Source organism: Diorhabda carinulata, chromosome X (genome assembly GCF_026250575.1).
Source record: "Diorhabda carinulata isolate Delta chromosome X, icDioCari1.1, whole genome shotgun sequence".
NCBI classification, from domain to species: domain Eukaryota; kingdom Metazoa; phylum Arthropoda; class Insecta; order Coleoptera; family Chrysomelidae; genus Diorhabda; species Diorhabda carinulata.
In genome coordinates, this window is record NC_079472.1 from 52660778 (window position 1) to 52673827 (window position 13050).

General features: G+C 32.1%; 1 protein-coding gene across 3 annotated transcripts in view; it reads right to left on the reverse strand.

Annotated features, from left to right (window-relative positions):
* Positions 1 to 13050, reverse strand: part of LOC130901506 (solute carrier family 41 member 1-like) — a 90314-nt gene that overhangs the window by 60071 nt on the left and 17193 nt on the right. Inside the window, exon 1 of one of the 3 annotated variants that reach the window (XM_057812948.1) lies at positions 8493 to 8605. The exons of 1 other annotated variant lie outside the window; for it this stretch is intronic. The gene's annotated coding sequence lies outside the window, so the exon portion shown is untranslated. Of the gene's footprint in view, positions 1 to 2117; positions 2254 to 8492; positions 8606 to 13050 lie in introns of those variants that run through there. One more of the 3 variants, XM_057812949.1, reaches the window with a different exon arrangement.

Sequence of the window (13050 nt, forward strand, 5' to 3'; positions counted from 1 at the left end):
GTTTGTCAACTTACTATATAATTATTCGAGAAATTCTTTTTGGTATAAATACGTGCTTGTTTAGCTGCGAAAAGACAGTATATAATTCAATGTCATAGTGAATGGATGGAAATGGTAAAAAGTGGACTTAATTAATTTTTTTAGGTAGTGAATAGTTGATTATTATAATTAGTGAGTAAGTCTAGTTTAAATTTGTGAATAAATTGAGTAAGTAACTAACCGTGTGTATAAATGTAACGAATAGGCTAATGTGAAACGAAAATAATAGTTCACCTGTTTCTAGTTAGTAAACGTTAGCAACTAATCACTCTACTAAACACTGAAGATATCTGAAGATATGTAAACAAAGTTGAGAACAGGATATAAAACAATACTATTTCCAGTCAAACCACACACAATTTAGAGCAGCATGTGATACCACAATCCATCAATAATCAAGATCTACAAAATCAGTTATAACAAACTAATAATATCTTTCCAAATTTCAAGTTAAAAATTGAATTGATTGCTCCTGTATCTGAGTCCCGTTTATTGAATAGGCAGATCAACCTACGCATCATAAAGTGATATTGGCTCTAAAATACGTGAGAAAATCGATGGAATATTAGGCCCTCTTCAAACGTGCATATTTGTGCATCCGTTATAGTTATAAAATACATTTCTGTTTGATTATCGCTATCTGTCACTACCAATCGGAGGTTTTCTCAGCGACTTTTCGAAGTTATTTCCATAAGATCAGCATGAATTTACCACGACAAGTGTTAGTTCTATTGTGTCTAGAACCAAGACGTGCGCACGATTTGAAGTTTGGATAGTTTCATAGTCTACAGGTATATAATGATTTGCGCAATTATCCTGACAAGTCTTTTAGTTCTTAAGACTGTCAATTCTTTCAACGAACTGAGGTGATTGAATCAACGCCGCTTGAAATTATTGTGAAGTATTGCAAATTCACATTTTTTTCCAAGCTTTTCTTAGTATATTACTCTAAGAGTTTCTCCCAAATCATTTAGCCTGAATAATTGCTACAGTCGACAACTATTAGTTGGATTGCAGTCGTAAATATGCCTGTTTTGAATGGAATCGCTATCTCGTATATGTAAATATTGCCTTATAACAAACAAAGCTTGAGATGGAATACTGGTAAACATTCTTATAGGTTATATAGGGGATGTTTGTGTTAAAGCCGTTTGACAAGACGCAAGACAATGTGCAATGCAATACAAAACGCAATATTTCTAAATGAAAAGTATACGTAGATGAAGTTAGTTCGGCTGATTGTTTCATGCAAGATCTCGCACTTGCAACATTATCGGTTTGGTGCCATTTTTATTGCGTGCAAGCTGCAATTCTAGGAAGAAATGAGTTTCTGATCTGCTGATATCACGTCTCTTGCCAAGGGTGTCTTAATTATCTTATGTTTTATTTTTCTAGGGATTTGGTCAAAAGTTTTTTCTTCCATTTTCAAATATAATCTTGTATGTTTTCTCGACTAATTACATAGCTGAAATTATGTTCTCATATATTCTATCTGGCCAGGGCCACCGTCGTCTAGGTGCTCTTTTCTGCTCCAAAAGCAAGGCAGCAGCCTATAAACTGACCACGAAATAAACATTAAAATTTGAGGTTGGAAAATTGTTTACTTTTTCTTATGGAATTCCTATTAGTGGCAACCATGCAATGGGAAGAGACTTGCGTAATGTTAAGCAGCGTGCAATATTCGTCTATGTATGCAATTTCTTGCATGTTGTCTTGCCTCATGTCAAGCGGCCTTCATAAAGAGGCTAGATAATAATGTTCTAGTAGAAACTGTAGTAATATGAATATTCATTCTAAAAACTGCATTCTTGTGAAGAAGGTTGATTTCTACATTCGTGAATTTCAAAAAATTCGTTGTTTTATTCAAATCGATAACATAAATATGGATGTAGCAGGTAGCAACAGTCAATTACAATTTGTTTTTTTATTGAAGTAGCAGGTAGCAACAGTTAATTACAAGTTACAATTACTTTCCTTAACTTAATATCTGTAATTTCATATACGATTATTATGTAAAATATTTAATCATTAATTGTTATTTAATTGAATAAAATTTTTATAAATGCTTTTCAACTTACTAGAGAGTATAACAGCACATCTTCATTTTTTAACTTCCATCACTATTTCTCACCAATTTTTTCAAATAAACAAAATATTTATATCACATTTCCAGCGCACACAAAAACGACGATTCGGATTAATCTTTTGATCGTAGTAGAAGGCTGCTTTCTGGCAGTGTTAAAACTAATTAAACTAATTAATCTATTATCTTATGATTATCTATATTTTATGAATATGTTTTTCTGTGAATTACATTTGGAATTATTGTTTTGTTATGAAAAAAGAATAACACATATTTTATGGTATAAATGTACACAATAAAAGACAATTACAAACAATGAGAAAATGATAGTGAAAGGAATGAAATTATTCATGGAAAAACAAACTAATGTGTAGTCGTGAAAAAACGATTTATTTTTAATTAGACATAATTTAAATTGACTAGATAGGTGCATTTATGATACTAATCAATATAGTTTGGTTTTATCAATATTAATCACTCATAGGAGTAAATTGTTTCATTTTTCGATTACGTGTAATATTGGCTTCGTCCGTGGGTTTGATTCCGAATCAGATTAGGGACGAATGGCATTCACACTTTCAAAATTGTCGATGCCTCGTCCCCCTCCTGTGAACGACAATTTTGAAGGGGTGCATGCGATCTGTCCCTGAACTTATTCGGAATCAGGCCCGCGAACAAAGCTATTGCTTCCATAATCTAATCTTCATGTTCAGTGGAGGTGACTGACTCGATTAATCTCCTTTTGCTGGTAAAATTTTTCCCTCATTTGGGATAGAAATTCTCTTTTTTCTTCTGAATTTTCTAGTTTCCTTATGGTGTTTTTTGACAAATCTAGTCACTGAACGTTTCAATTTCCTTCAAGCATCTGTTTTTAAACATTGTTTTTCATCTCACACACCCAAAACGTCAAACGATATTTCTAGATACAATTGAAGAATCTAGTATTAAGACGAAACAACTGGAAATATTTTGTTATTCAACCAACCATAGTTTGATCTTCGGCTAGACTCTTCTAGATCTCTTCTCTAGGCTTACTGTCACTCGAAAGTTGGTTGTTAGTAATAGTGAATTTCTCTTTAAATTAAAGGATTCTTATAATTTTCACGCAGGATTTGAAGAGCTTAGATTGGGATGTTTGTACGAAGTATTTTTTCGTATTGTTACCAACAAGTTCAGGAAATGGGTCCTTAAATCGGACCTGTTCGGCTATTATGGAATTCTAAAATTCAGCAAAGGCGGTAGCCTTTGATGTACGATTGAAATACCTAAAATTCGTTTGATTTAAAAAAAAATTATTATAGTTGGCGGTTTATTTATATCGTTACTTTAGAATAATTTCAAGAAAGGTCTATTTATTTATTTTTTTTGTTTCTTTATTTTCTAGAAAATTTTAGAATTCTTTTGGGACATATGAGGAGTTTCTGTAGCGCAGTTTAGTTAGTTCATAATAAATAGTCATAGAGAACAGACCGAGATAGAAAGTAATCGAAGCAGTTTAATAAATTATAGTTGAGTGAAAGTGATAAGTGAATCATATAAAGTAGTTAAGTGTAGAGTAAGGAATTTGAATGAATGAAGGACATATGAACATTGTTTATTAATTCACTCCACGAATAGAAATCATATTAATAAATGAGAAAAACATTACATTATATTACGACGTTGTCTGAAACTAATTTGAATGACCGAATTACTTTGAAAATGAGACTAAGCATTTAGATCAAGGAGGAAAAGATCGAATGGCTGCAGTTGCAACTGTATTGCTTCATGGCTGGTTGTTAGGAAAACCACTGAAAACCTGTAGCATCGATAAATGGTGTGGAAATTTTATGGTAATATTGGGAGATTGAATAGGTCCACGACATTTAAGTCACGAGGTAGCATTTGCGAATGTTTATTGTGGAGCTGACTGATGTGATGGAATCGATTTATTTATCCCAAATACCTTCTCAATAATCATTATGATCTAATGTTTATCTATAGTTTTAAATGTGAAAAATCTATTTTGGATGGAATATAATATTAGAAGTGTCTATCTGTATTCATGTAGTTGTAAGTTACGGAAAGGATTATTTCTGTCGAAGCACGTTCAGTCTTGAAATTCATGGTCCAAAATTTATCGAAACGAATAAAGAGGAAATATTATCACAGCCGTGTCCTAACTGAGTGTAATTATCACACAGATCACGTCGACGTTATTATTATTTAGTTAAAGGTTAAACTAGAAGTAAACAAACATATTTGAGTGGAAGTGAAAAAATAAATCAAAAAGAATTTTCAAATTAACGACATAGTCTTTGTTATATTGTTTGAAAATTGTGGAATTAAATGGAAGTATCTTCTTGAATCACTAATATGTTCTCTGTTGTGTTCTAAGGTGGATGCAGTTCAACAGCATTTCTATACTTTATTGTTTTTTTGTTAACTTTCTGTGAAAACATAGCGTTTAGTTTCCATTGTTAGTAATGACTTTCTATTCATTAAATTCTTGAATAAAACTTTTCTTTTAATTTGTATGTTTTCTCGATTTCTACTTTTAATTGTTCCATAGTACTAATACATACGAGGGATGTATAGAAAGAAATTATGGATATCCCATTACGACAAAAAATAGTAAATTATGTTACTACGAGTAGAAGGCTATCATTATTGTTGAGCACCGCACCGCGGAGGCGTTAGTCTTCTGCTCCGAGAGATATACTATTTTTTCTTCAAGCGAAGGTGTGCATTGAAATTCTTCTTTCTGAGACATTCTTACAGTACACTTTTCAAAACTGACAAACATAATTAGATAAAAATTAAATGACAGTTCCTGTCTAGTTGATTATAACGCTCATAATAAGACGTTGCTATCGTTTCTCATTATTTTGTTACTATAGTCTATTTCAGATAGGTATAGAGTAATAAAGTGGGGAATTCCGTCCATTTCGGCTCAATTTCGGTCTCGGTCATAGGTGTAGGTCTTGAAATTGTCTTGAAATAATATTGAAATTCCAAGTAATTGCGTAAGAAAATTAGGAAAAGTATGTTTTCTGGCCTGAAGTATCAATATCGAAATATTGTGTAGGCATTACTTAGGTAGTAGATTATACAGTTACGTTTTGCGTTTAACAGGTACCGTTTAACCTTTTATTAGTGCCTCTACCTAATTCCAACCCTATTTCAGATTCGGCTTTCCTATTTACGAGTTTGCTACCGGCACGCCTTTGGCACACTAGTTTCAGTGTATGTGAATGGATAACAATAGGTTAAACCCATATATTGACTCAACCCGGGTGGTACTACCTGCACTTGATAAAAAGAAAGAATTTTACAATAAAGTCAATGCCAAACTATGAAAGTGGATTAAATATTCGTTGGGTCATTCTGTCGTCCCTTCGCATACCTAATGAGGTTTTATTACTCTATACCTTTTTGAAATAAACTTTAGTGTATTGATTATCGTTGATTATTCTACTAGTAAAAGAATAGGTTATTTCTACGATCTGTGTGGCCAAAAATAATATAGATATTATTATACGCTCCAAGAAAAAAAAAATATTATCTACGTCTGGAAAAGCGACGAATTCCATACTTCAACATAATCACCGGATAAATTTCTTGAGATTTCAACCTCTCATTAACATTCCTCGTCGCCACAGCTATGTCGCAAGCCAGTTCTTCATTTTTTGGAAACAAGTGAATGGATGAAAGATAACCTACCAATAGAATGAATTCAAAAGTTCTTTAGCGCAATTCACTGTGTCTGTTCTATTCACTCAGATCTAAGGTGGCAAATTTTTACAACCATATTGTACAAAATGTGAGGTAGCCGGAAAATCTGTCCGTCGGCGAAAGTTGCGGATAATTGAGTAAAAGCTTCGTTATTATCAAATGTTAACAATTGATGGTATTTGGTTGTGGGGGTCCTATCGTCCAGAACGCAGTGCAGTAGTTGTATTGTTTCCTATTATAGTAGTATTTATATATATATATATATATATATATATATATATATATATATATATATATATATATATATATATATATATAAATTGTAACGAAGTCTGCCAGCTTTATTATGGGCGGTTTCTCATTGGGAACGTCGCAAGGAAACACCAAAGTAGACTAACTTTAATATATTTGTTGCCTTAAAGTTGCTTAAATTCTTGTAAAAATTTTAAATACATAGAATACAAAATTCAATATACAGAGTGACGTTGATAGAAATAATGATTAATTGAAATACAATTATCAGGTGAGAGTCACTCAGCAATTCCCATTATTTGACCGCTTAGTGCCCTTTCACACCAAACGAATCCGAATCAATCAGAATCACTTCAAATCAAGTTGAATCTGATTGACCAAGATTCGGCTTCGAGCGCTCCGTTTAAATTTGAAGGCACTCTTTTCCCGCCTTCAGACCGGACGAATCTGGTTCAATGGACGTTGAGTAATTAATTTTAAAAGTTAAAGAAAATAGTGCGATTTATGATGCCAGTGATAAAAATCACAGCAACAGAAATTTCATATCTTCTGTGTGGAGGAAAATTGGCGAAGAATTAAACATTCCAGTTAAGAATTATTCAGGTTGTTTCAGCTGGTGTGAAAGAGTGGAGATGATGAATTAGATTCAACTTGATTCGGAGTGATCCAGATTGATTCGGATTCGTTTGGTGTGAAAGGGGTAATCCTGCACCACACATTTACAGACCAACGACCCTGATGTTAGATCTCCTGTATTCAACGGGGACTCGCTTCGGACCATTAATGCATATTATGGGGATTTATTATATACTTTACGTCATCCTATGAAAAGTCCACAAAGTTCGTGAAAGTGTGTCAAAATTGTAGGATATCATATTTAATCGTCAGATGATTCACTGGCAAATATTTTTAAATAATGAAAAGTTTTCAGCACAACTTCATCAGTCTACTAGACTTTCCAAAAATTCCCGCTATTTGAACATTTCTCAAGTTATCTTGGGACAGAAAAAGATATCGACATGCGGCTTTTGCTATTCTAATCTTAATTCAGTATAATTTTAGAAGATTGACTCAAACTTTTATGGTTTTATTCAAACTTTCAAGAGAAATCTGTACCGGACTTACAGACATCTTTTAAATGAATTTGTTAAAGAAATAATCCGTTTACTGGAATGGCCGACAATTCAAAAGTTTTTACCTTTTTATAAAATTCACTTCCATAAGTATAACTCTTGGGAAAAAGTGTCTACAACAATTGGACTTACATTTTGCATATCTTTATGTACACTATTAGTACAGTCAGTGTATCTGAAAATCAGGTGTAACTTCCGAATTTTCTGAAACTGAATGGATTTGAATGAAAATTTAGAGTAAGTTTCGTCTCAGGTTCACTTTCAAAAATGACATAGGTGATTTAAGATTGACGCTTTTCATTTTTTAGGAGTAAAAACTATCCCCAATTGAAAAAAATTGAAAAAATTAAGTGTTAATAATTTTATTGGTAAAAATAATGCTCAAGTACAATATTAAATAGTGTTCTCGAACGTATTTTATTGTATATTTGATATTCACAACACATATAACATGTGGCCCTTAAAAACAAACCCTATGCAAAAAATGACAAAAGATAACTATTTGATGATTTGATATAATTAAATCGGGAAATTAGTTAAAATAAAAGCGATTTTGAGGGTAATAAAAGAATTGTTTCCCTTCAACTCCTAAAAACTACTCCTGTATTGACAAAAATGAAAAAAAATGCTTTTCAAGAGATTAGAATGCTTCAACGTTGCTTGTTATTTGAAATAAACATTTTTCTATTATTTACAAAATGACTTAATTCTTAACACTTAAAAAGCACCCCTGAACTAAAAAGTACTTAAAAATTACTTGCATGCAATAATTTGAAATAAAAGATTAATGATTAAAAAAATTTTATTGTATAAAAAATGAGATATTTGTTATCCTCTAGTTCTGCTGGTGGACAATTATGTATGTATATATGTAAAGTAGAACAAACAATCTCTTAAGACCTTAATTTCTTAAAGAGAAAGGGTTGAACGAATCGGGACAGGTCATTTTTCTACTTTAAACGAATGGCAAAATTTTTCTTTAAAAAATATGAGCTACCAATCCATTTTTCAGACCCCTCGGGGTGGAAGCATCAATCGGCGCTGTGTCACTTATGATTACTGCCCTTTTTTCTAGCTACGTGCCAAGTACATCGGTTCTGATTCAAAGACCAAATACGCTTATTTTATTGGCAAAACTGCATAATTTATTCCATAAATTTGCATTTTTAAAAATAAACATAGAGAATCGAGTAATTCAACTCTTATCACTAACGTATATTTGCATGAGTAATTCTCCATTTTAAAAATTACGTAATAAAATAGGTACTTACACTAATTAATTGAGGCAATTACCTGACGACTATACTACAAAAACTAAATTATAATTATCCGCGCACTTAGAACCCATACCTTTAATATCTAATTGAACTAACTGGCATAAAATGAATACTATCACAGTCTTTATTATAAAGAAAAATATAGAATTAATAACGTAATTGAAAAGTATTTCATAAAAAAGTCAACCTCCAATAAAAGAAAGTGTGGTCGATATACTTTAGAAAAAAAATTCAAGGTTTGTTGCTCTTACTCTTTCAATAGTTTTACGTTTCAATTAACAGATACGGTCAAGATGACCGTAGATTAAAATATTTTGTCTATTGGGAAAACAGTAATAAGTATTGCTTCTGATCACTGATTCTCATGTATACTGTGTCCCATTTTGGTTGAGACCTCACTGTATCTCAGCTAGTATCAAAGATTCACTTTTGGAAATGTTATTATTTCTCAGGTCCTGTATCAGATGGGGAAAAAATGAAAACTGCTCATAATAGATATTTTTACATAAAAGTCAGTGACGTATTTAAAAAAAATAAAACGCCACGAGATTTAAATATATTTATTTAATTATATTCTAAATATAAACCCAAAATATCACTCTTTAACATAAACTTAAAAATGTTGAAAACAAAAAAATATACCAGTAGAGATTGAAGATTCAAAACTGTACGCACAAGAATACAATTAGAAAATGAATTACAAAAACAGAAAAAAAAAACATGCGAATCTAATAAAATTGTCCAAATTGTCGTCCATTTTGTGTTATACATAAACCACATACAGTTTCAAGTCCCCTTAAGGCATTTAAAATCATAAACAGTTGCCTTTCTTTCTGAATGCTTCTTCGATTGAGGCTCGGAGTTCATATATATTATTATACCGATTGGCATAAATCTTATTTTTTAAGTATGACCATACAAAGAAGTCTTAAGTCCGGTGACCTAGGGGGCAATCTGATTCAGCCGTGTGTGCCAATCTAGTGTCTACCAAAATGAGCACTGAAATATTCTCTTACTATTATGAGCGGGCGCTCCATCTTGCCGATGTCGATGTGCCAAAAGTATGTCCTCCAGTATATTATTTTGTAATATATTTGGGTATCTTTGGGCACTAAACATATTGTTTACTACCCCTACACCAATATCACAATCACACTGTCTGACGCGCGTTTCTAGAAATTATCGTCTTCAAATATTAAAGTTCTGTTTACCTTGAGTCTCTGAAGACGATAAGTTGTTTATTGAAACGTAGTGGTAGCGTAAAAATTGTGTTCAGTATGAATATCACCAACGATCTTATAAATTTCAATTTACCGATGACATTAGAGCGAGATGGATAACTTTATACAGTGTAGGAGATTGAGACCTAGTGAAATGACGCGCCTACATTGATGGAACAATCAAACAAGATTGTATTCTAACAAGTGTAAAATTCAAAATGATTGACGCTGAAAACGATTTTAAAGACATCGACAATCTATAAATGTAGCATATCACTCAATAAGCCGTGTGATTAACTAAGAAAAACACATGTTTTTGTCAAAAATCGATTTTATTCATTAATGTAATCATCTTTAAGAGTAATCATTCCAACGCTCCTCTAACTTCTCAATGCCATGCTTGTAGAATACGTACATATCCATTAGTTTAAATTCAATAAGCGATTGTTATGGAACGAGATTCATTATTTAGAAACAATAAAACTTGTTCAAAACTGACCACAAAATCTGAATTTTGATAACAGAAATAATTTAAGTGGTAAACAGTAGAACGCAAAGTCTGTATTAATCGTTTTCTCCTACTTTTTTATTGAAGAAATCATCTTTTACATTCTTTATTGTCACGTAAATCAATTTAATTGAAGATGGTTTATATATAACTGATTGAAACATACCTAATATATATCTGGTCCATCAATACTTGTTCTTTGGTCTTTGGGCTTAGGGACAAGTTTTTTACTTATGACCACACCGCTGAAAGTTTTTTATCTGTCGAACAAATTTCGAAGTTAGCGTATAATGGTAGTCATTTGCCTGTCATGTTGTCACGAGGTTGTCAATTTATGCAAAAAAAATAATAAGCACATTGGTCATTTTATTTCCATCAATAATTTTTATCATCCAATTAGATAATTAAAAAAAAAGTCGGACAAGAATAATGAGTCACTTGAGGCATTGGACAAGCCAAATATGTTAAATTTACGATCGTTTCTAACAGAATTTATAGTAAAAATTTCTTGCAATAACGTGGTAACCTTGTCTGACAATTTTTCTGGGGCATATACGCAATTGTATGCACCAAAACTGCCAATTTCCTGCAAATATTTCATTTAAAATTCTATTTCCAACAAAAAGGACTTATTAGTAAGTAATTATAATCCAAGTGTCCGACAGAAATATTGGGGCAAATCGTCAGTCGGACAATACTTGCAAAGGGTACACGGTATCTGCATCCCTTATTTTCACTCCTATTTTTTCGAAAAAAATAGAAGTTGACATATAATTATTTCTTAAATAAAAAATGTTACTCTCTGACAAGAATATTGGGGAAACCGTACAAAAAAATAGCTCTTATAGGCTATCGCCGTTCTTAAACTGTAAAGGTGACTACAATTATTAAATAAATATTGTTCAGAAAATTGAAAGAAAATAATATTATTGAACTAATTATTATTATTAATATAAATAAGAATTGAAGGATTTCGTAATTGATCTTCATCCAATCAGATACTTCGTTTTAGGAATTGCTGACTAAAGTCTATTTATCGTCACTTTCAATCTCTTCGGATGATCCATTTAGCTCCCACTCCACTTTATCATTAGAAATGGAACCTGTAAATTATGAAGCTTTTGAAGTAAAATATTCGTAATGTGATTTTTCCATTTTTTTTTAATCAAAATAGTTCCATTTCAATCAATTCCCAAAATATCTGTGAGTACAATACTAAATTTTGAAAGATTAAACAGATTATTGAATCGAATTTTCAATGTAATTATCAATATATTACCCAATTAGTAGATATTTCTGGAAATTGCTCGCAATCGAACCAGAAAAACTCGTAACTGCTATCGATATTAATCCACTCGCACTCTTCAACGTCGAGGTCCGTTTGTCGCCTTCTTGCAAACTTTTTAATCTTTATTTTTATACATTTTTTTGTTTCGAATAAAGCGTATCGAACTTTATCGACGTCAATTTTGGTCTTTAAACTTCATAATCGGCACACATAATCCCTGATAGATTAGATAGTCCAGTCATTTTAGGGGGTTGACCTAGGAAAATCGACATATCCATTATATCCCACATACAATTGGATTGTCGCAAGTTTTGAAGTCAGGGGTCAAAGGTCACAAAAATTGATTCTTTTCATATTTTTTGCAAATATTTCGTTTTCTATAGGTTTGTATTTATTATCAACAGAATTAATTGAATTCTCTACAAATTTTGCATTTAACATTTTTTCATACCTTCAACTGTTTTCGAAATAGAGGGTCTAGAGCGCGGTCAACTGGTAGTCCCGATCAAAAAATCGTAATATTAAGTCATAATTCATTGCTATATTCATAATTATCATTTGTTATCCATTATCATCCATAAAATTCAATCTTTTTTGTTAGAATTCATCAAATTCATCAAATAATCAATAACACTCATAATCTCTTTCAGTAGGGACATAGTTTATTACATTGTAATTATATTAATGGGTTCTATCAAGAAAGAAAGAATGAAACGAGCATATAAGTCGTATGGACAACAATAGACTGGTCAAGATAGCGTGCGATAAATGTCGAATTGGGCCGAAGGACTACCGGCCGACCCAGAAAAAGATGGTGTGACAACCTTGAAGCAGGATAGGAGGCAAGGATGTCGAAGATAAAACAGGCGACTACGCATAATACCCGGAAGAAGAAGAAGAAAAAGAAGAAGTAATTGTATTCTTATTCATGCTAATAGATTTGAAGTAGAAAATAATTGAGTTCATCTTATTCAGAACTCTCACACTTGCTGCAGCATTTGAAGAACAAAACTGTCCGCTTCAGAGATTATTTGAGAAAAGAATGCAAACCTTATTAGCAGTTTATAATATTCCAAAATCTGTGGATAATATCAATCATCTCCGTTATGCTATAAAAGTCAAGTCAATAAAGTCGAATAAACCTGTGTGCCAACGAGTGGAGCAGCTCAACAACATTTCAATCGCGTTTCTTATCAAATTAAAACTTGGTTAGGGCATGATTTAGAACCCCATGATTGGGGTTGAAGAGAGCGTAACGAATTCCTGGAGCCTATCATGTCTATTTTACCACCTACACCTACTGACGCAAGGTTACAGTGGTCTTCAGCTTGAGGCCAGTGTAATGAACAAGCTTGTCTCAATGTTGTACCATATGAGACCGATATTAATGATGATAGAACCTATGACCCAGAAATCATAAATGATTCGGATATAAATGTATTTGAAGACGGTAATGAAGAGGAAATTGAAGCTCTGTAGTAGAGAGACGATAACGACGATGATGAAGAAGAAAAAGAAGATGAACAAGAAGAGAAG